The sequence below is a fragment of the Alligator mississippiensis genome, chromosome 4, assembly GCF_030867095.1.
Source record: "Alligator mississippiensis isolate rAllMis1 chromosome 4, rAllMis1, whole genome shotgun sequence".
NCBI classification, from domain to species: domain Eukaryota; kingdom Metazoa; phylum Chordata; order Crocodylia; family Alligatoridae; genus Alligator; species Alligator mississippiensis.
Genome location: NC_081827.1, coordinates 187,207,671 through 187,229,188, shown reverse-complemented (window position 1 = coordinate 187,229,188; position 21,518 = coordinate 187,207,671). Strand labels below are relative to the sequence as shown.

General features: G+C 42.1%; 1 protein-coding gene across 3 annotated transcripts in view; it reads left to right on the top strand.

Moving 5' to 3' along the window:
- UBE2F (ubiquitin conjugating enzyme E2 F (putative)) overlaps positions 1 to 21,518 on the top strand; it is a 126,645-nt gene that overhangs the window by 56,606 nt on the left and 48,521 nt on the right. The gene's annotated exons all lie outside the window — the stretch shown is intronic.

The following is a 21,518-nucleotide window of genomic DNA, read 5'->3' as shown; positions in this document are numbered from 1 at the left end:
AAAAAAAAAAGCTCTCTCCCCTAAAGGCTGCCTGAGCCATATACCAAATACTTTCATTCCTGCTTTTTACATTGTACTTCACTAAAAACATTTTTTTTACCGTGCTCTTTCACTTGTTGCATTGTTGTTGTATATAATGTTAAAATGTGTTGAAATGGAAAGAAATTCCAAGAATCATACTGGAATTCAGTAGTTCTGAACAATTGTAATAGATTTTAGTGAGACCTGCTGTATATTTAAAAATTGATTAAATGAGACCAGGAAAAATTCCAATGATTGAAATACCTTTTCCCCTCCAGTTATTTCTAGCCCATGGAGCAATCTTTTGCAAACACAGCATACAAAATATGAGCATCTTTATACTATCTTATTTGAAAGCTTACAATGTCAATGCAGAAAGACTCTTTGACCTTGACAAAGATTTTTGTATGCTTTGGGGAAATTGCCTAATATTACTACCCATGTTTTTTTTGTAAAAGGAGTGTTTTTGTCTGTTATGCCTCTCAAAAAAATGTTATGTAGCTGTATTCATCACCATTGGCAAAAGCACTTAAAATTTTTGATAGTTATATTCCAGCTCAAACTTATTTGTTAAATGCATAGAAGCGTGCATATGTGTGTGTTTTATTCATACACTCAGATCATATACACACACGCATTATTCATATAGAAATATGTATATATTTAAGTGTATATTTAATAAGTACTCTGTGTTGTGCATATATAAAGCAAATTGGTGTATAGATATGAGGTCGTTACAAAAAATGTAGAGCCATGTACTATATTCTCATACTGCCCACTAGTCTCTCTCTAGTCTCATGCTAGTGTTCCAACTAGCTGCTATTTTGTAAAAATGTAGCCTGTTATGTAGTCTCTTTTTATCTGCCTCATAACCCTTGCTTTAAAAAGCTCTTCTTTTTTTCTCCTCTTTCCAAATGTGGAATCCTCTTCCCAAATTGTTATAGATTTGTTGAGCAAGATGGATGATACTCAATCCTTTTACTAATGGTATATTTAGAGTTCAATATCTCATGCTTCGGTTGGTACAACTGTTTGTAGGAGGGCATCCCATTGCTGGGGGGAATGAACATACCAATCTACCTAGTGCAGTGTTTTAGTATGTTCTGAAATGGTTTAAAAATATTTTCTAAAAATGTATGGCATTATCAAATAAGACGTATGCATAACAATTTTATTGACTTCTGCTGGTAATGCACCTATTTTGAACTCGAGCTATAAAAATTTTAAAAATGGACCATACTAATGTGTAATTTTGTTTACAAACATCTGAAAATAGCTTTACATGAACACCAAAATGACAGCCTCTTGTAGATGGGGGAGAGCAGTAGATATGATTATACTTTGATCTTTCCTAGGCTTTTGATGTTATCTCTCATAACATTCTTATTAGTGAGCTAAGCAAATATTTCTAAATGAAAATACTCCTGAGATGCATACCTAACTGGTTGCATTATTGTACACAATGAGTAGTTACCAGTGACTTGATGTATAATTGGGGGAGGTATCAAGTGGGTTTCTTGGTTCAGTTCTGGGTCTGGTATTTAATATCTTAATGTTTTGGAGGATGAGATGAAGTGCATACTTAAATTTACAGATGACAATAAGATGGGTGGAGTTGCAGACATTGGAGGGTAGGATTAGGTTGGAGAATGGCCTGGATAAACTGGAGAAACGGTCTGAAATTAATTGGATGAAGTTCAGTGGGGATAAGTATAAAGTCCTGAACTTAGGATAGAACAATTCTATACACCAATACAGGCTGGGGAATGACTGCAGTCCTGCTGAAAAGGACCCCAGGGGGTTAAAGTGAACCATAAACTGAACATGAGCCAATATGCTTCTCTTGATATTCATCCCTTTCAAGTTGAGGGAAGTGATTCTTCCTGTCTGTATACCACAGATGAGTATTGAGAACACCTTGAGTACTGTGTCCTGTTTTGACTGCCACACTTCAAAGAAGACATGGGCCAATTCGAAAGAACCTGTTGAAGAGCAGCAAAAATTATTAAAGGTCTGGGTAACATGATTTATACAGAAAGGCCAAAAGAACCGGGATTTTGTAGTCTGGATAAGAGAGGGTGATGCGGGTATTTGATAACTAGGGATCCGGGCTTTCTGTTTCCCACGGAAAAGCGGAGAAAACCACAGATTCCTGGTTTTTTTTATCAGAGAAAACGCAGATTTCCCTTTTTATCAGAGAAATCCGCAGATTCTCCACTTATGCAAAAAGTTCTTGCAGGCTGGCACAGCACCAGCCTGCAAGAGCTGATTGCAGAAAGGGCAGGAAACCCCCTGCCATACCCGGAAGGGGAGGGGAAGGGTGGGGCCTGAGCCTCTGAGTCAGCCGAGGCTGGGCTCAGGCTCAGACTCACCACTGCTGGAGCCTAGAGGTAGGTGGGGCTTGGGGGCTGTGGGGCAGGGCTGGGAATGGAGGCTGAGAGCAGGGGGTGCTACCAGTGCCAGGCAGCATACCACAGCCAGAAGCAGGGCTAGGGGGTGTGAGGGCAGGGGTGTCCTTCTGTGGGAGGCTTTGCGGGCAAGTGATACGGGGTGCAGTGTGGTGGTGCCTGCCATGTGTGGGCCCCACACATGCTGCCCGGCTGGCTTCCCAGGAGATGGTGGAGGGGGAGGCTGACATGCAGTTGGCTGCACAGCTCTGGGGCCAGCTCTGCAGCGGTGGTGAGGGTTGGTGGCTGGGGGGGCCTGCACGGGGTGGCCGCTGCTGCCTACCTGTAGGGCCGTGCCAGCGGTGATGATCGCTGCCTACAAAACCCACCTACGCCGCCACGGAACTGTGCCCGGAGCTGTATAGCTGGCCGCAGGGCAATAGTGGCAGTGTGGCAGCCGGACGGCACGCAGCCATCCCCACCCCGCGCCATGGGGCGGCCACGGTCACCACTACAAGTGCCACTGCCGCCCTGCGGCCAGTTGCACAGCTCTGGACACAGCTCCATCACCGCGTGGGTTCTGTATGCAGCGGCCGTGTCTGCTGGCACGGCCCTAGAGGTAAGCAACAGCAGCCGCTGCGTACAGAACCTTCCCAAACCACTGTGGAGCCGAGCCTGGAGCTGTGTGGCCAGCTGCAGAGCGGCACTGGTGGTGGCCATGGCCACTTCATGGCTCAGGGTGGTGGTGGGGATAGCTGCATGCCATCTGGCTGCCACCACACTGTTGCTGCTGCCCTGCAGCTGGCCGCACAGCTCTGGGCACTGCTCCGCAGCAGCACAGGGAGGTTCTGTAGGTAGTGGCCATCACCACTGGTATGGCCCTACAGGTAAGCGGTAGTGGCCGCCACATGCAAGCCCCTCCTGGCCCCCCAGCCACCATCCCTCACCACGGCTGCAGAGCTGGCCATGGAGCTGTGCAGCCGGCCACATGCAAGCCTCCCCCTCCCCTGGGAAGCTGGCCGGGCGGTATGTGTGCAGCCCGCACATGGCAGGCACCACCACGCTGCATCCCGCATTGCTTGCCCACAAAGCCTCCCACAGGGGGGCACCCCTGCTTTCAATCCCTGGCCCTGCACCCCTGTCCTCACCCCTTGGCCCTGCTCCCGGCTGTGGTGTGCCGCCTGGGGCTGGCAACACCCCCTGCTCCCTCAGCCCCCAGCCATTTTCTCCACAGCCCTACTTGCCTCTAGGATCCAGGGGCTAAGGGCATGGCTCCATGGTGGCAGCGCTTGCCTGCGTAGCCCCCCCAGTCAGCACGGGAGCCGCCACTACCCCACAGCACTGTGGAGCTGTGCAGCCAGTCACGAGGCATAAGCAGTGGTGAAGTGGCAGCCTCTGCATGCAAGCCCCCCTTTGCACCCCCCGGCTGGATGGCACATATGTGGCCCACACAGTGGTTGCTACCGCACTGCTGCTGCCACACCCTGTGCCACTTGCCCACAAAGCTGTGTGGTGGGCCATGGGATGATGGTTGCAGTGGCAGAGTTGCGGTCGCAGCCTCCGTGTATGAACCCCCTGTCAAGCTGGCCAGCCTGTGTGGGGCCCACAGAGTGGCACCCCTGCCCTCACCCCCTGGCCCTGCCCCTGGGAGTGGGCACAGGGGCGTGCTCCCCACCCCCCTTGATCTGCCCCGCCCCTTCCCCCACACACACTTACCTGCTGGAATGGGTGTCAGTATCTGTGTGTGCCTCTGTGTGCATGTCTGTGGGTCAGGGGGCTATTGTGAGGGGCATCAAGAGGGCTGTTGAGATTGTTGTGGGGGAGTGCGGCTCACACAGATTTTGGGTTTTTAATTGGAGAATTTGCAGTTTTTAATTGGAGAAAACCAGGATCCCTATTGATAAGTGTTTAAACTGCCTGAAGTGTAGTTATAAAGAAGATGGGTATTAGACTATTCTCTCAGACTGCATAGAACAAATCTTAAATTGCAAAAAGGGAAATTTAAATTGGATTTTAGAACTTTCTCAATATGAGGGTGGTTAAGAATTGCAACCGAATACCTGGAGAAGTAGTGGAATTTATATGCTTGGACATTTTTAAGAGCAGGTTAGATGCATGATGGTTCTTACATGATTTAAATGGAGATGATCCTGTCTTGAGCAGGGAGTTGGACCAGATGACCTTTTGAGATCCCTTCCAGCCTTACTTATGATTCTATAAACAGACAAACTATAGTAAAACACTAGTATTTAATCTTTTATAAGACTGTTTTATTTAGAACAAAAGTAAAAACATTGCCTTGTCCTCTGCATCCTTGTGGTGGCAGCAGAGATCTTGGTTGTAGAGATGAAAGAAAAATGTCTTAAAAATAAGGTAACTATGAAGTATTAAACATTTGCTTTAGAATTAATTAGATAGCTACTAGCAGAGGAATTTAAATTATGCTTTAAAAATTTCTGGAAATCACTGTTTGCGTCAAATACCTTAAAGTTTTCCTTTGATTAAATATGTTCTGACGGCATGTGGTATCTCCTGTCAAACTCCCATACAGCATTGAATTTTACTTTCTATCATATATCCTGGTTGTAGCCGTATTGGTCTAGAGGCAAAAAGAATCGAAACTCATGGTAGAAGTGATACCTTGTATTAGACCAACTAGATTAAAGTTTGGTTGTTTTTTTTTGCAAAAAATCTTGCTTGTTTAATAAAAGATATCACCTCAACCACTAGTCCGGATTCCTTTTACATTCTGTCATTATACTTTGTTCATTTTAGTCAATGTTTTGGACTCTTGTTTATTTTGATCAGGGATTTTCATTTTATGACTGTACTCAGGATAAACCATTCTCTCCACTTTGTACTTCCCCAACCCTTCTGAAACCCATAACTTAACCAAAGTTTGTCCTCAAAGATAGCACTGTTAAGCAGTCTTGAAAACTTCTCTAAATCCTATAGTTGGACCTCAGATATTGAGAACTTGCATGAAAATAATGAGATACTAAAGCGTCCATTTTGCACTATAGTTATCTTGAAACATATTGAATACATAAACCTTCAGACTACTCGGATACCTCGGAATATATTGACTGAACACATACAGTTGGGTTTTGATGTGCTTGTAAAATAGTTATTTGTTTGTTAAATTGCCTTAATTTATAATCTTTGTATCTAGAAGATTCCTGAACACACTTTCTCAAGGTAGGGCGCCTTTCAGTTGTTGTTCCAAATCCTTTATTACCATTGGCACGTAAAGGTTCTGATCGTACTTTTCTGCAGTGTGTTCTACCATAAATGTTTGGAAGTTTCTCATGCACCCTGGCCCATGTTTAGAACATGAAATGTCATAGTTTCTTTATTCTGTAGCTTGTCTGTGAAGGCAGATCCTGTATTCAGTGTAGACATTCTTAAAGTGTTAAGATGATAATTAAACGTTACATGGCACCTAATTCGCCTTGCTACATAGCACCTAATTCACCTTTCATTATTTTGTATATTTTGACGTTTCTCTTGATTTCTTTTCTCTAACAGTGCTAGACTTTGGCACATGTTGAAATTTTCTGTGCTTCTTATTACATCTGCTAGTTGTTTAGGGGATTGAGGTAGTTGTAACTAATCATTGTGTTCAAGATGAGTGGCATATACTAGTGATAGAATAAAATTAAAAATCAAATTACTAGTTTTCTTTTTTCTTCCCACTGAAGATAAAGCTTAATATTTTGTTTCCTTTTTTGAAGACTGCTGTGCATTAAACAGCTCTTTCTATTGAACTGTCCATGACACTGGTTCTCAACCTATTTGCCATCGTGGGCCACACTTGCAACTCACAATGTGTTGTGGGCTGCACCCACACAACTTCCTGTTTATCCATTTAACAAGATGTCACATGGACTGAATGAATAGTAGGGCTGCGTTTCAGTCCCTGATTCGATTTGGCCTGATTCAGTGGCCAAATCTCCAGATTGAATCAGGAAACCCTTTAATTTCTCTGAATCAAATCTGAACCCTTAAATGTTTTCTCTACATACCTCAAGGTACCAGGCAGCCCGTGAATGGTGCAATGGTGGGGTGGATGGAGTGCCCCAGAGGAGCACGAGGGGCTCCCCAGCACGCTCAGCAGCAGACCTGGAAGTGGACCAGAAGCACTTCTGGGTCCGCTGGGGAGTGTACTGAGGAGCCCCTCCCCCCGTGCCTCTCCCGGCTCAGCGACTGGTGCCTCCTGGGCTGGAGGGTTACCCGGGGTCCTCCTGCGGCCAGTTGCCGAGCCAAGGTGGGGTGCACTGGTGTCTCCCCCCACGCGCTTGGCAGCGGACACAGAAGTGCACCAGAAGTACTTCTGCTCCACTTCTGTTTGCCACCAAGCATTTGGGGGGGGGCCTCCATGCTCCTGTGGGACACTCCATCTGCCCCAGCATCGCAGCATTTACAAGCTGTGCCTGGTACCTTGAGATGTGTAGAAAAAACATTTAAAACTGTCTATGGCTGAATCGCTGATTCTCCGAATCAGCATCGAATCTTCTGATTCGGGCTGAATCCGAATCAAATATGGCCCGTTTCGCACATCCCTAATGAATAGTAAAGCAGCACAGGTTTAAGGAGTTTCAAAGGCTCCAGTTAACGTAACACAAGGGAGAAATTGATTTTTTGTTTATCATTTAAACTAGTATGGAAAAGAATATTCAAGGTAGATGGCAATTAAGTCTTTGGGATTAAAAAAACCAAAACCAAACCCCAAATCAATAAAGCTCTATGTATTTTTCATTGGGCATTACTGACAACAAAACCTAAATGAAGAAAAACATCAAACAGCACTTACTGAATTTACTATTAAAATTATTGGTGCCGTTTCATATTCTAATGGTGATTTAAGGAATGGATTTTTTTTCCTGTTACAGAAAAGTCAGTCCATGTATTTGGAACAGTTGTTGGAATGAGGAGAATTTTTTTAGCTAAACTAGGGGAAAAGATTTTTGCTGCAGAGCAGTGGATGCTTCACATATAATAAAGGTCTTGCTACAAAGGAGGGGAAATTAGAGATGCAGTCTACATAATAATGCTGCTGGGCAGGGAGATTGATTAGCTTAGTGCTTGATCAAGTCTTTTCCATCTCTGATTCTTAATAACTCTATTGCAAAAAAACCCCATAAGAAATATTATTAGTTCAGTACTCAAGTTAGGGAAATGGCAAAATTTAATGTTGCGATAGTGTTGGCGTGATCTTTGTCTGTTTAACCTTAATTTTGGTCCCTCGTGTGCATGTATTATGGGATCCTGCAGTTCTAGAATTTCATACTACTTTGTCTCAAGATCCTTGCCTTGCCCAGAGCAGCGGGCTCTAGGGAGGGTCCTTGAGACGATACATCCATGTAGGTGATACTCAATTCGTGAGTTTCATTGTTTTTTGTTGTTGGTTTTTTTCCCCACCCCTCTCATTGTTCAGTATCTGACCCAGGCTTTATTTCTTGTAAACTAGCCAAGCCCAGCCCAGCTCTAAAGGAATAAGGGAATTATTAATACCCTTGTGGACTTAGATCATCAGTATAGTAGCTGATTGCTTTTATGTATCTCAGAAAAACCCAGTGAGGTATTAGTATCTGTACAGTGGGGAGCAGATGCACAGATACATTAAGGTCAAAAGTACCACAATGTTGGATGCCCTGTTTGTCATACTTACTCTGAAAAATCAGGTCCTATGTAACTTTTTAAATGCACTTCATATGGTCAAAGCACAGTTCCCATTGACTTCAGATGCAGTTGTGAGTATTCAGTTCAGAAAATGGGAAGTGCATGATTATCGATTATCTCTGGAATTTGATTTAAAATTAGTTTCTGTAAGCCAAGAAAGTATGTGACCAGAGGCAGGATTAGAATCCAGTTTTCCAGGATAGCATTCTGTTGTCTTACTCCTAAAGAACTCCATTCTCCTCTTGAAAAAACCCTTTCTTCCTTCACTACATACCTTCCAGCTTCTGCAGTAAATAAAGCAGGGGGTCCTACAGCTTCTTGTGTTACTTAACTAGATTCTTCCAGTTTGTGTGGCAAAGGTCAGAGAAGGTAAACATGTAAAGACTGTAATAAATGCAGGCACACAAGGGAATCAGATGTGGGTCATAGTTATATCCTGACTTTTTAGTGCTTGACTTTGCAGTCTTCATAATGAGCTTTTAAAGAAGGGCTTTTGTGTGCATGTGAGACTTCCTATCTTTTTAAAAGAAAAAGGAAATAAAATGTGCATTTTATTACCTGGCAATAATAATGACACCTTCCAAGTTCATCAATAGCAATCTTTAGGTATACCATATATACCTCTGCCACTTAACTTAGTGGAGTAACTCATAGCAATAGAAGATTGCCTTTCTTATATGTGGACCAGCACTAAAAGGGGATAAAATACTCTGCCAGTGAGCTTTTCAGCTTTAGGCTGTGAGAGTAGAGGAATGGTGAATTTTCAGTTTCATTTCATGCTTAAGAGGAATATATTCTTGTGGGTCTACACCAGAGGTTCTTCACCACTCAAAACACCCCTACCCCTCATTAGACTCAAGACACCTCCAGTCAGTAGTAAGCCTTGAGAGCTCTCAGTCAAAAATTGTAGTCTTACTGCTGAATCGTATCCCATGTGTATGGATGGATATATGCACTAATAAAAGCTGCTGTTAAGGCCTCTGGCACATATTCATTTAATGGCACAGTGTGCATGGCGCACAGTTTTGGGACTGGGGATAAAGTCCAGTCATGCTATTGTTACTTGCTGGTGCATGGCTAACCCCCCCCCCCCCCCCCCCCACTTGCCAGGTAGGGTACAGTTCACTGTAGGAACAGCAATAGGGGAAGAGAGCTGCCAGCTGAGCCCAGCACAGGGACTGGCTGTGGATGCCAGCTCAGCCTGACACAGCGATCTGCAGCCCACCCCTCTGCCTTGCCCCTGTTCCTGGACTAGAATGCCCCTCCCCCCCAGGTGCTTCAGCTTCAGGGGCATGGCTGCCCTCCCCTCCCCATGGACTGGAGCCCCACAGCTGCATGGGAGGAGGTGCTGACTGAGGGGTGGGGAGGAAAGGAATCCCCCCTTCCTGGAGTTGCTGCAGTACAGGTTCTCGGGGCTTGGGATAAGGCAGAGATACTTTGTGCCCCACCACCTGTCTGGGAATGCAGGGTGTGCTGCTGGCACTGCCTCTCCCCAGCAGCTTGCAAGCCCTGCTTTTAACCCCCCTCTGCAGTCCTGCCTGGGGTTGGAACCCCATGCCCCCACCCCAGACGAAGTCCAGGGACTCCCAGGTTGCCAAGTGGGGGTGAGCCCTTTTCCCTCCATTGCTTGACAGCCAGTGAGGAATAGTGAAGCTGCACTTGAGTGCCTTCAGTAATGTCTGTTACACTGGGAGGTGTGCGAGAGCACCGCATATCATCTGGCCTCGGCCAGTGCAGGCATCTGCCTGCCTTCTCCAGCCAAAGAGCGACCGTGAGTTCCATTTGCCAATGGTCCAGTCTACCCAACTTAAAGAAACCTGCATAGATTGGATTGATTCTGCCTTGGGCTTTTTGACTGTTTGTACTTAACCTGGAAGAACAAGTCTGGAGGGGAAATTGGTGGGCTGAACTTCATGTTGTTGGCTTTGATTGACAGCTCTGACTGACTGCCTCAGGCATCAAGGCTGAACAAATCCCTATATATAAATAACTTGGAAGATGTTATTCAGAGTGAAGTAGCTGACAAAGGATGGGTGGGGGGATCACTGTTTCTTCCTTAGCAAATACCTTTTTTTTCATCTAGCTCTTGTCTAAGCCTAGAGACAAATGATTGCAGTAGTATAACTGGGGTGGGTAGGGGAATGGGGATGTAGGGGCAACCACTTCTGGTGCCAACTTGCAGCAAGAGCACACTGCTGGGCCATATGTAGCTTATGGTCCACTGGAAACCGCAGGTCATTTTCTGCATTACTGCAGCCAGTCATTCCCCAGTCTGGATTTGTGCATGCAATTATACTATCCCAAATGCAGAACTTTGCACTTGTCCATGTCTCTTTTTATTTGATTGATTGTGGACCATTTCTCCAGTCCATCCAGGTCATTCTGGATCCTAGTCCCACCCTCCATAGTGTGTCTGCAACTCCAGGGCAAACGCATGCAGCACATAAGCTGCACCTGGTACTGCGGGCACTGCACAGGGGGGTCCACAGGGCTGGCTGAGCTTGATGCCCCCGTTGCAAGCTATTTGTCTCCTTCCCTAACTTTGTTGCCACTACACTCATTTGGTAGCTGCCCCTATTTGTGAAGACTGAAGCAAATAAGGCGTTAAAACCTTCAGCCTACCCTGCGTCATTGATAATTAGATTGCCTTGCACATTGATCTGTAATGGCTTGAGATATGATACCAAAGTAGATGAACGTTGTGTGCTTGCTGGCATAGCATTTTATATATTCAAATGCACACAAAAATAGAATGGCTTCTCAGAAATATTTCGGTGCAGGGCAAATTGAAAGGCACTTGAATGGCTACATAATGGAGTGCAAACCACTCATGACGAGCAGGATTTCTGTGCATGTTATTTTTAACAGGATGTGTGAAAGCCATTTCTCTCTTACTCTTTTTTCATAAGCAAGAAATTTAAGATTTTTAAGGACTTAACCTGCACTTAAATCTGCTGTGAGTAATGCTTGCTAATTGAGAACTTGGTTTTTGCCATGATTGTGAGTCTCAAAAAATGCCAGAATACCAGCTTAACTTCCCTTTCAAGGGAAGGGGATAGTATCTAAAAATTTAAGAAAACAACAGAACAGATATAAGCATTATATAGAATCCTGAACTTAAATTGTGCTTTGCCTTGGAGGGTCTCAGAGTACTACTTTCCAAAACATGAGCAAGTTTTTTGAAGCTTTTTAGTTAGAGAAAACAAGCCCAAAACAATTGCTTTCATTTAAATATTATATTAATTTAAATATCTTATTCTTAAATTTTGTTAGTGTTTTGCCAGTCAGTAGGCATGATTCATGCAGGTAGCTAACTTCATTACTAAGTACATGAACAGTAATCAGACTAGCTCTGGTCGCTCTTCCCAACAATACTAATTTAGAATATGAAATTACAGATTGAAATATATTATACAAGTGCCTACAATGGACAAACAAATTACAATTATACAATCATTTTGGTGCTGTATTGCTTTGCTGTGAACCCCAAATCATCAGTTTCACTATTGTGGAGTACAGTGGTACACAAAAAACAAAACTGTCAAATTGCCCTACATTTATTTTTATTAAAAATGTAGTCCAGGTCCTAATTGACAGTATTAAAATTTCAGGTTTATTGGTTGAACTGGGTTTTTTTTAAGTCTACTTTAAATCACATGCATTATGCTTCATTATTACTCTCTGGAATCAGTTTATCAAATTTTCCATGGCTAGTAAATGGGATATAATTTAATAGATCATAAAATGTAAATAAAAATTCAGCCAATATAGCTTTCAAAGTACCAATATGAAATTTGGTTCAAGACAACAGAAAGTACTCTGCGATATACCAGTACTGTACTTTCAAATAAAGGCTCATACTAACCTCTTGTTAAACTAGTTGTGCAGCATAACAGTTTATTTTGCATTAAATATGAACCTATTAAATGTAATTCAAAACTTTCACTGAATTAAGCTGTAGATTGTCTATTATGAATAAAAGAATATTAACATTAAAGCCATTGTTTGGTAGATAAATGGAATTATTTACAGTCATGGGAAAGACAAATTCAGTGGCACAGACTAGGTAGGAAAGATCTGCTTTTTAAATTGAAATGAAACTGAACAGAATTATGTAGTTGTTTTTATAATATTTTCATTATTAATTTCCATCTTGAAGTCATTATTCTTAATACAGTAAAGTCTTTGTTATCCAGCATTTAAGTAATCGGAAATTGTATTAACTGGAATTGCCACAAGGGGTGGGGGGGAGGGGCAAAGTAAAGCTTGTACATGGTGGCCACTGCTGCCAGATGACCAGAATTTTTACATAACTAACAATCCCCTTACCCCGGGGATACTGGATGACAAAGATTTTACTGTAATTCTGTTTTACTGAAAGAGCTCAGCTCTATTATTGGTGGCAAAAGTGCTTATCCACACAGAAAAGATGCCCTAGTGGAATAACTTCCTAAAAGCTCAGCATGAAGAGCACAAGGGTTTGGACATTGTTCAGTCAGTTAAGGGTGGACTTCAATTCAAACTGCAGGAGGAAAGGACCTGTCTTACATTTTTCCTTGGCTGCAGACAGTTTCCAAAGAGATGTCCCAGGAAAAACCTGAGAACTATTTCCTAAATTGGAGAGAACCACCCCAAGGACCAGTTGGAGGCCTCTGTATAGAATAGAAAATCAAGAGAAGCAAGCTGTATGTTTTTAGGTCTCTGTCCCATTTTTCAGGGCTTCCTCAAGCTACATTTGAAATGCCGGTCTGTCTTCATTGTTTTAAGGGAGCTCTATAGCCCTCCATACAAGCATTTGGCCCTCACAGGGGAAGCAGAACCGAAGTGTTGTGTACCTGTTTTAGTACGGGTTTTCTGTCTTTTTTTTTTTTTTTAAAAAGGGGGAGAAGGATCTCAAAATGTTTAATACATCAACCAGTCACTGTTGATAATCTGAAGGTGAGATTGAGAGCCTTAAATTAAATCCCTGATGATCCCTGTTCACTACAGATGTATAAGTTTCTCTGCAACATTTAATAGAATTTTAAAAATTCAGCTTTACGAAGACCTTTAAGCTATGTGTCGTCCTGTGTGAGGATACCCTTGGGCTCCTTTGTCCTGTGGAAATTTGTTAGAGCAATTCATATCTTTCAGGCAAAGAATGGCAGAGCCCATGTCACCATATGTACCTTGTGAGAGTCCCATCAGATGAGGACTGTTTGGGCGTGGGGTTTGTCTACTGTAGTTAGAAAATATATTTTCACTCTGCCTGGTACTTTACCTTTATTCTGAAGATCACAGGTAACTTTCTTTAACAGCTTTTGGCAATGCCAAATCCTCTACAATGCAAACATCTGTGGTTCCCAAGGGCACTTTCTTAAAAGATGTGTTTCGTGAGACTGGTAAAATAGCTTTAATGAGGCCATTACTGTTTTTCAAAAGTTTTTGGTGTTTTCTAAGGAATGGCTAAATTAAAGCTATTAGTGTGCTTTACCATTCTCATGAAACATACCTTTTAAGAAAGTGCCCTGGATCTATAGGTAGAAAGTTTTAAAAGGTTTTGAGGTCTGAACCATGATGCACTACTGTGTGAATTTGTACAGGTAGCATATTTTTTGGAACTATCCAGTTACTGTCAGCAACCAAATTTCAGTTGTGGTTTGGTTATATCGCAATAACATAAAAATTTTTTTTTAAAGTTTGAATACTCCGGGGAGATCAAGGTTATCAACAACTACAGAATTGTTCTAAAATATATCCTGACACTTGCTTTAGAATATTTTGCTTGAGTACTTTCGCTGATTTTTTTTTTTTTTTTTTTTAATACCTTTCATAGGGTGGGAACACTGAAATAATTTCTAATATTTTGTTGTTGTTGTTTGGTGTGTATATACGGCATCTACATAAACTCCTGTGGCTGACCCACGGAGTTTAACTTTTGTAAAAGCTTTGGATATTTTTACTGGAAATGAAAAGATGTTCATCTCTCACAGGGTAGGAAGAGAATGTTGCATAATATCAAAGGGAACATCTTACAATATTATAGGTAGAGCCTATTACCTCTTAGTTAAGATTGTCCAATACTTCCCACATAAATTCTTGTCTTCAGTGGCTTAACTTTTTTTTTTCAAACTTTAACCATTTGGGCTGAAATTTTCCATAATGGATGACTGCCTTGCACTCAGGTTTTTTTGGAAATACCAGCTAAAATTAAGGTGTTTCCAAAGGCAGTGGTTGAGAAACATGATTTGCACTTAAATCATAAGTGCTTTTTGTTGTTGTTGGAGACAGCTGATTTTTCCATGCTTTGATGGCTTGAAATTTGGTGGGGCTGAAGATTTGCCTGATGCTAGAGATGTTCCTTTTGCTGTCCATGATAATTTTTCCATATTTGACCAAGTTATAAGCCCCTGCTTACCTTGGTGTGTCTGTACTCATTTGAAACTTGTTTAGGTTGTGAAATCAAACCTTCCTGATGCTTGCTTACAATAAAGGGTGAGATGATTTAAAAAGAAAAAGAAAAGAAAAAGGGAGACCCATTTTATTTTCAGTTCGTTAGGGGAAGGTTCAAGTACATTATCAAATAGTAAAGAAAATTATGTTAGTGTTTTATTTCAAAATGTAGTTGGGTGCTAAAGGAAATACCAAATAATAAATACAGATAGACTTAAATTACCATATAACTAATCCTGGGAATCTGTTTACTACAGAGTACTCTTGGTTTCCTAATCCACAAACATTGGTTTGGGTGGGTTAGGTGGCCTGTGTTCTGATGGGGAAGGTCCTCAGGAGCACATAACTCCAGCCCTCCAGAATGTGCACTTGTTCCCAGTAGCCTTGTAGGCACAATTCAAGGTGCTAGTTTTAACCTAGAAAACCCTAAATGGTCTGGGACCTACATACCTAAAGGACCACCTTCTCTCTGGTGGCCCATCTCAATCCTTAAAAGTCAGCTGAGAGCAGCTCCTGCAAGTACCATCAGCACACCAAGTCTGCCTGGTGAAAATGCATGAGAGGTCATTCTCTGCATTTGCTCCTTAGCTCTGGCTCTCCGTTCCTCTTGAAGTCCAGACTTAGCCTCTAGTGGACAGCTTTCAGAAGCACTGGAAGACCTTTTCGTTAGGACACAAATTTAGCAACCAACATCAAGCGAAGATGTTATTTAGTGGGTATCTGCTTTGTTTTTGTTGTGTTCTGTTATTTTGTTTTATTTATTCTAGTTACCCTTTTAAGTTACGCTTCTTTTGCTGTAAACCACCCTGAGCCTTTTTTGGGAAGGGTGACATAAAAATTGCATATTTAAATACATAATGAATTAATTGAGAAGCAAGAGAATGTGCCTGTGTTATTGCCTCATCTGTGATAAGAAGTAACACAAGGTAACTTTAAAAGAAACTAAAATAGCATATTTTTAATCTAATTACACTTCTTAGTTTAACTCTATAACTTTCTCTACAATGGCACAGAGAAAGCACCCCTTGCTTCTGGACCCCCACGTCCACAGATCAGATCCAAAAGCTCCTTGGGTTGCACCCAGCCTGTAGGTTGCTGATCCCTGATTTAAAAATTGCACAGAAGTTGCAGTGGAGTTCTGAGTGAGATATGGATGCCTTAGTCATGTGGTGGAGACACAAAACTGGAAGCTTGACTGATAAAGGTGATAAATATTGGGGCAACTGAAGCTGAGAGGTCAGGGTGAAACAGAGCCAGAAAGACTTTTAGAGCACTAGATGATCGAGGACTTTGAGAAGGAGCCGAGTTGCCATTGGTCGTGGGAAAGACCTAAAATGAAAGGCCTAAAATGAAAGACCCTTTGCAAGGCAGTCAAACTACTCTATGGAAAAGTCAAGGGGCAGCTGCCATCACATGGCTGCAAGGTCAGCATGTTCATTAGTTCAACTTTTCACAGTTAATTGGCTTTAAAATGTACTTGAATTTCTCTAACATGAGGAGGAGGTATTCTTATAGTTGATGTAGTCTTTATTTAAAATTAAAAGTAGCTGTATAATTTTAATATGTAAATGAGATTTTTTTTATTCCGGTTAATTGAAATTTTTTACCTTGTTTTGTGTAAATGTTTTAGTTAGGATAAGGGTTTAGGTTGTAGCCATGTTGGTCTAAGGATATAGGCAGACAAGGTTCCTTGGGTGAATTTGATATCTCTTATTAGACCAACCCAAATGGTTGGAGAATAGTTATTAAGCAAGCTTTCGGGTTCAAAAACCCTTCGTCAGGCTAAGGAAGCTTCAGCAGTTGGTGTGTGCTTTTCCTGGATGGAATGACAAGTAAAGAAGCCAGGGGCTGGGCTGGGGAGTCAGTTGCCAGGCAGATTGTAGTGTATCAAAAATCCAATGTCTGTTTAGTCCCTGATCTCTAGTATCCAGCAGGTTGATGAAATGGAGCTCATAGGCTCGTCTCTGGGAAGTGTTGTGTAAGTTTCCCTTGAGGATCAGGACTGAGAAATTGGAGAGAGAGTGGCCCTCCTGTGAGAAATGTGCCCCCACCGGTAATTGGGTATTTCTGTCTTTGATGGATTTCCGGTGTGCATTCATTCTGGTGCGCAGTTGTTGTCTGGTCTCTCCTACATATCTTCCATCAGGGCATTTGGTGCATTGGATGAGGTATATTACATTTCTGGAGGTGCAGCTGTAAGATCCTGGGATGCTGATGGCTCTGTTGTGGGGTGTAGTAATTGTGGGGGTGGTGGAGATGTATTGGCAGGTTTTGCATTTCTTGTCCTGGCACGGTCTGGATCCTTTTGGTGTGTTCTGGGCTTGAGGAAGTTTGCTTCCGGTGATGAGGTTGGCGAGGTTTGGTGCTTGTCTGAAGGCTAGGATGGGTGGCTCTGGGAAGATCTTTTTAAGAATAGGGTCTTTTTCTAATATGGGTTGCAATTTTTTGAGGATTTTCCGTACAGGTTCAAGGGATGGGTGATACGTCATAACCAGCGGTGTGTGATTTGTGGGTGTTTTTCTTCTGTACTGCAGCAGTTCTTCACGTGGTATCCAGGTGGCTCTTTCAAACGTGCGATCTACCTCTCTGGAGGAGTGTCCTTGCTGGGTGAAAGCCTTTTTAAGATTGGTGAGGTGGCAATCCCGGGTGTTCTCTTCAGTACAGATGCGGTGGTATCTGAGGGCTTGGCTGTATATCACAGCTTTTTTGGTGTGTTTCGGGTGATTGCTGGTTCTGTGCAGATATGTATATTGGTCTGTGGGTTTCTTGTATACTGTGGTCTGTATTTTACCCTTCTGGATACTGATCATTGTGTCTAAAAAGGGGATGTTGGTGCTGGAGTATTCTAGAGAAAGTCGGATGGAGGGATGGTGATTGTTGAATTTCTGGTGGAACTCAATCAGAGATTGAAGGTTCTCAGTCCAAATGATGAATATGTCATCGATGTATCTTAGGTATAGTAAGGGTTTGATGGTGCAGTTCTTGAGGAAGTCTTCTTCCAGGTGGCTCATAAAAAGGTTGGCATACTGTGGGGCCATTTTAGTGCCCATAGTTGTTCCCATCATATGGAGGAAGTGTTGATTATTAAAAGTGAAATCGTTGTGTGTGAGGATGAAGTGTATAAGCTCAGTAATATCTTTGGGTTTGTATCCTGGGTTGTAATCTTGTTCCTGTAGATATGTAAGGCAGGCATGGATGCCATCCTGGTGTGGGATGTTGGTATATAGGCTGGTAACGTCCATGGTGGCTAGGAGTGTGTTGCTGGGAAGGTGGTCTATGTTTTTAAGTTTCCGTAGCAAGTCTGTAGTGTCTTGGACAAAACTTGCTCTGTGGGTGACAAGCGGTTTTAGGATGGATTCAACAAAACCTGATATTTCCTCAGTTAGGGTCCCATGGTTGGATATGATAGGTCTGCCTGGGTTTCCTTGTTTGTGGATTTTAGGGAGCATGTAAAAAGTCTCTGGGTTAGGTAGCGGGGGGATCAAGGTCTGTAGTTTTTCTTGTAATCTTGGTGGAAATGATTTGATGGTATTGTTGAGTTTTTTTGGTGAAAAGGGGAGTAGGATCTTCTTGTGGTTCTTTGTAGTAGGTGGTGTCAGAGAGCTGTCTGTTGGCTTCTTTTATGTAATCCTCACGGTTTAGGATGACTGGCTCCTCCTTTATCTGCTGGTTTTATTACCAGAGAAAAAGGCCATAGAATCTCTAAGATCTAACCACCAAATAGTAGAGAGAGGTTGTTGTGGTGGTGCGTGTTGCTGATTATTTCATTGTTCATTCTTTCCCTGAAGTAGTCAATGTAGCGGTCAAGGTTAGGGTTTCATCCACTGCGAGGTGTCCAATCTGATTTTTTGGGGGCTTTTTGGTATTGATCCTTTCTTGAATGGTGTCAGAGGATGAGTTGTTGTTGGGAGTGGGTTCGGTTTGGTCGTGGAAATATTCTTTGAGGTGCAGGCGTCGGGAGAATTCTTCTAGTTCTCCACATTGAAGTATTTTATTAGGGTATTTTTCTGGACAGAAATTTAGGCCTTTAGAAAGGACAGATTTTTCAGTTTTGGTAAGCGTGTGTGTGGAGAGATTGATAATATTTGTGGGTTGGTTGCTGCTTGCAGTTTCATCAAGTCTGAGGTTGGAAGGTCGTAGTGTGTTGGTGTTGTTCCTCTGATGGTTGTTTTGTGGCTGGGGAGCTTGTTCTTGGAGTAATTTGCTCCATTTCTTCTTTTTATGTAGGATGAATGCTGTAGAAAGTTTTTCGTAGTCTCTTTGTATCCACTGTATATTGCCAGGGAACATGCATGGATTTCTGTCTTTTAAGTTGTTGTTGTGTATGACGATTTCCTTCCTGAGTTGGTCTCTTTTGGAGTAGAGTAGGTGAAGTAGATGATTTCTAATTTTCTCTGAAGTTCTTCTGTATAGCTGTGCAGCATATTTGGAGTTGTGTGTAGTAGTCAGGGGATTGTAGATGTTTAGTCCTCGGGGAATGAAGTTGTGTTTCTTGCAAAGGCTTAGAAAATATATGTCGCTGTTGAGTCTGGCTTCTTTCTTTTTCATGTTGTACAGTTTCCATTTCAGACGGCTGAATTCGATATCTTCCATGTTGCAGGGGTTTAGGTTGTAGCCGTGTTGGTCTAAGGATATAGGCAGACAAGGTTCCTTGGGTGAATTTGATATCTTTTATTAGACCAACCCAAATGGTTGGAGAATAGTTATTAAGCAAGCTTTCAGGTTCAAAAACCCTTCATCAGGCTAAGGAAGCTGCAGCAGTTGGTGTGTGCTCTTCCTGGATGGATAATAAATTTGTCTTCAGTTTAATTGACTAGAGTCTATGAAAGCAAAAATGTTCCTTAATAATTTAAGTAGTTTCCATGATGGAATTACTTAGCTGTTTTTCTTTCAATTAATCTGTTAAACATATTTTTATATTTAAAGAATATCTTAATTTGAAAGTTGCATTTTTCAGACTGTAAAAATGCAGCTGTTAGATTTATGAGGGCATCAATAGAAAAGTTGGTGGTAGTTTTACAAATGCATCACTTTGTAGATTTTGTAATAGTGAAATGGTTAGGAGTTGTGCTTGAGAAGGCTTGTGACTCAGAAATTTGGATCTAGACAAATGCATTGCTTCAAAATTCTTTACTCAAGAGAAACTGCATCCCAAGCAGCTTTTTGTGCTTTTAAGTCAGTGTTGTTGAATTTAAAAAAGAGGCACTGCCACAGAGGCAGATTGTTCACATGCGTACACTTTTTTAATCAGTGTGGAATATTTTGTAGGCGTTTCTTTTTCTTCCTAATAATGTGTTAGAATCAGTTTGCGAGGATGCAGATGTGAAGGGGTGGAAGAGAGGGCCCTTTGTAGACCTTCCCTTGTAATGCAGGTTGGGTTTTTTTTAAACTTCCCCAGTACCTTCCTCATTTTCTTGTCCAGACTTCCACATATTGTGTCCTTGATGCATCCTAAGGCATCTGATACATTTTTGTTTGGCTTGGGATCAGATGGTAGCAGCACTGAGAAATGTTCTGTTCCTTACATGACAACCACCCTAAATGATTTGCACACTGGGGTTGAAGTAGGGACCTCCAGAGCCAAAAACACAAGCTGCTCAGCTGGGGTTCAAGAGCCGAGGCTTCCTGTCTGGGATTCTTAAATTCATCCTTTGAATTGGCAGAAAGAGGTGCTAATAACAAAAGTGTACTGGTGAATTACACTTATTCACTCAGTCATAGAGACCTGTGTGGGTGGACCTCTCTGTATTCATGAAGCTCCAGATGTAATGATTCCCTTCTTGCTGCACTTGTACATATCAATAAAGATTATGGGACAGAGGCCATCTGCCTTTGTTTCATAAGTTCTGGGATCAAAGCCTAGTTAAGAAAATAGTCCTCGGAACTTTACTTTCTTCTCTCCACAGTCAGGTGTAACCCCCAAGTTGAGTCACTGTGATGCAGCTTTCCAGTTTACTAAAAATACCCAGATTTGTCAGTTTTTCTTTGGGGCCAGTCTTAATTAGTGGGCGTACTTTGAACGCTGTAGTTTTTATATGAAATGTATAGGAGAGTAAGAGGTAGAAAATAGCATTGCATAGGAACCATCTATAATAAGTCTGATTTGTCAGTATGCAGGTTCTTGTATTTTAGGACTTTCTCAGAGCTGTTTCAAGAACATTGTCTCCCATTTAGCAGTACTGTTTTGGAAAAAGTCATGACCAAAGCATTGGTGTATAAGCATATTAAATATTAGTGAATTAAAGGCAGTATCTTTGATGCTACTGTATCTTTGTGATTGCATCCACTGCAAACATCCTACTTAAAAGACTCATAATTTAATTGCTTTACAAATATTTAATGTAGAAGCATGGTTTATGCTTTCAACCCAGAAGAGATGCTTTGCTTTAAAGCAGAGTTCTGCTAAGCTTAAGTGCTTGATGTGTTTTTGTTTTGGTTTTTTTTCTCCTGAATAGTAGCATACCTGAATGCAATATTTCCATTTAGAATCGCATACTGGTTTATACAGGACATATGTATGGCATGACCTTGTTTTTCGGTGTGGGCAGGCATATTGTTCTGTACCCATATGACAGAGCAGTTGAAGTAGATACAGGGAGGCTTACTCTTTTCAACCCATTTGCAGTACTGAAGAAATTCTAACTATGATGGTGGGTTCCTGGCTTCTTTCTGAGTTAATCAGATTATAGATCGAAACATGAAACCATTTGAACCACTGAGCAATGTTCTTACCAGTTCCTTGCTTGCCAGTAAGACGTGTGTATGTACATACATGCATTCCAAACGAGAAATACTGCTTTTTTGTTTTTAAACTACCAGTGTAAGGCAGGGTGTGGTGGGCACAGAGACCAGTATCCTGAAACTGGTCTCTGTGTATAGTTACAGTTTTGCTGGGTGGGGGTTGGTATTATATCACCTAAATGGAGTCGGTTCGTATTGATGCACTGCAAAATTGGAAAGTCAGTGGGTAATGTGGATGTTTGAAATGGGCCCTGT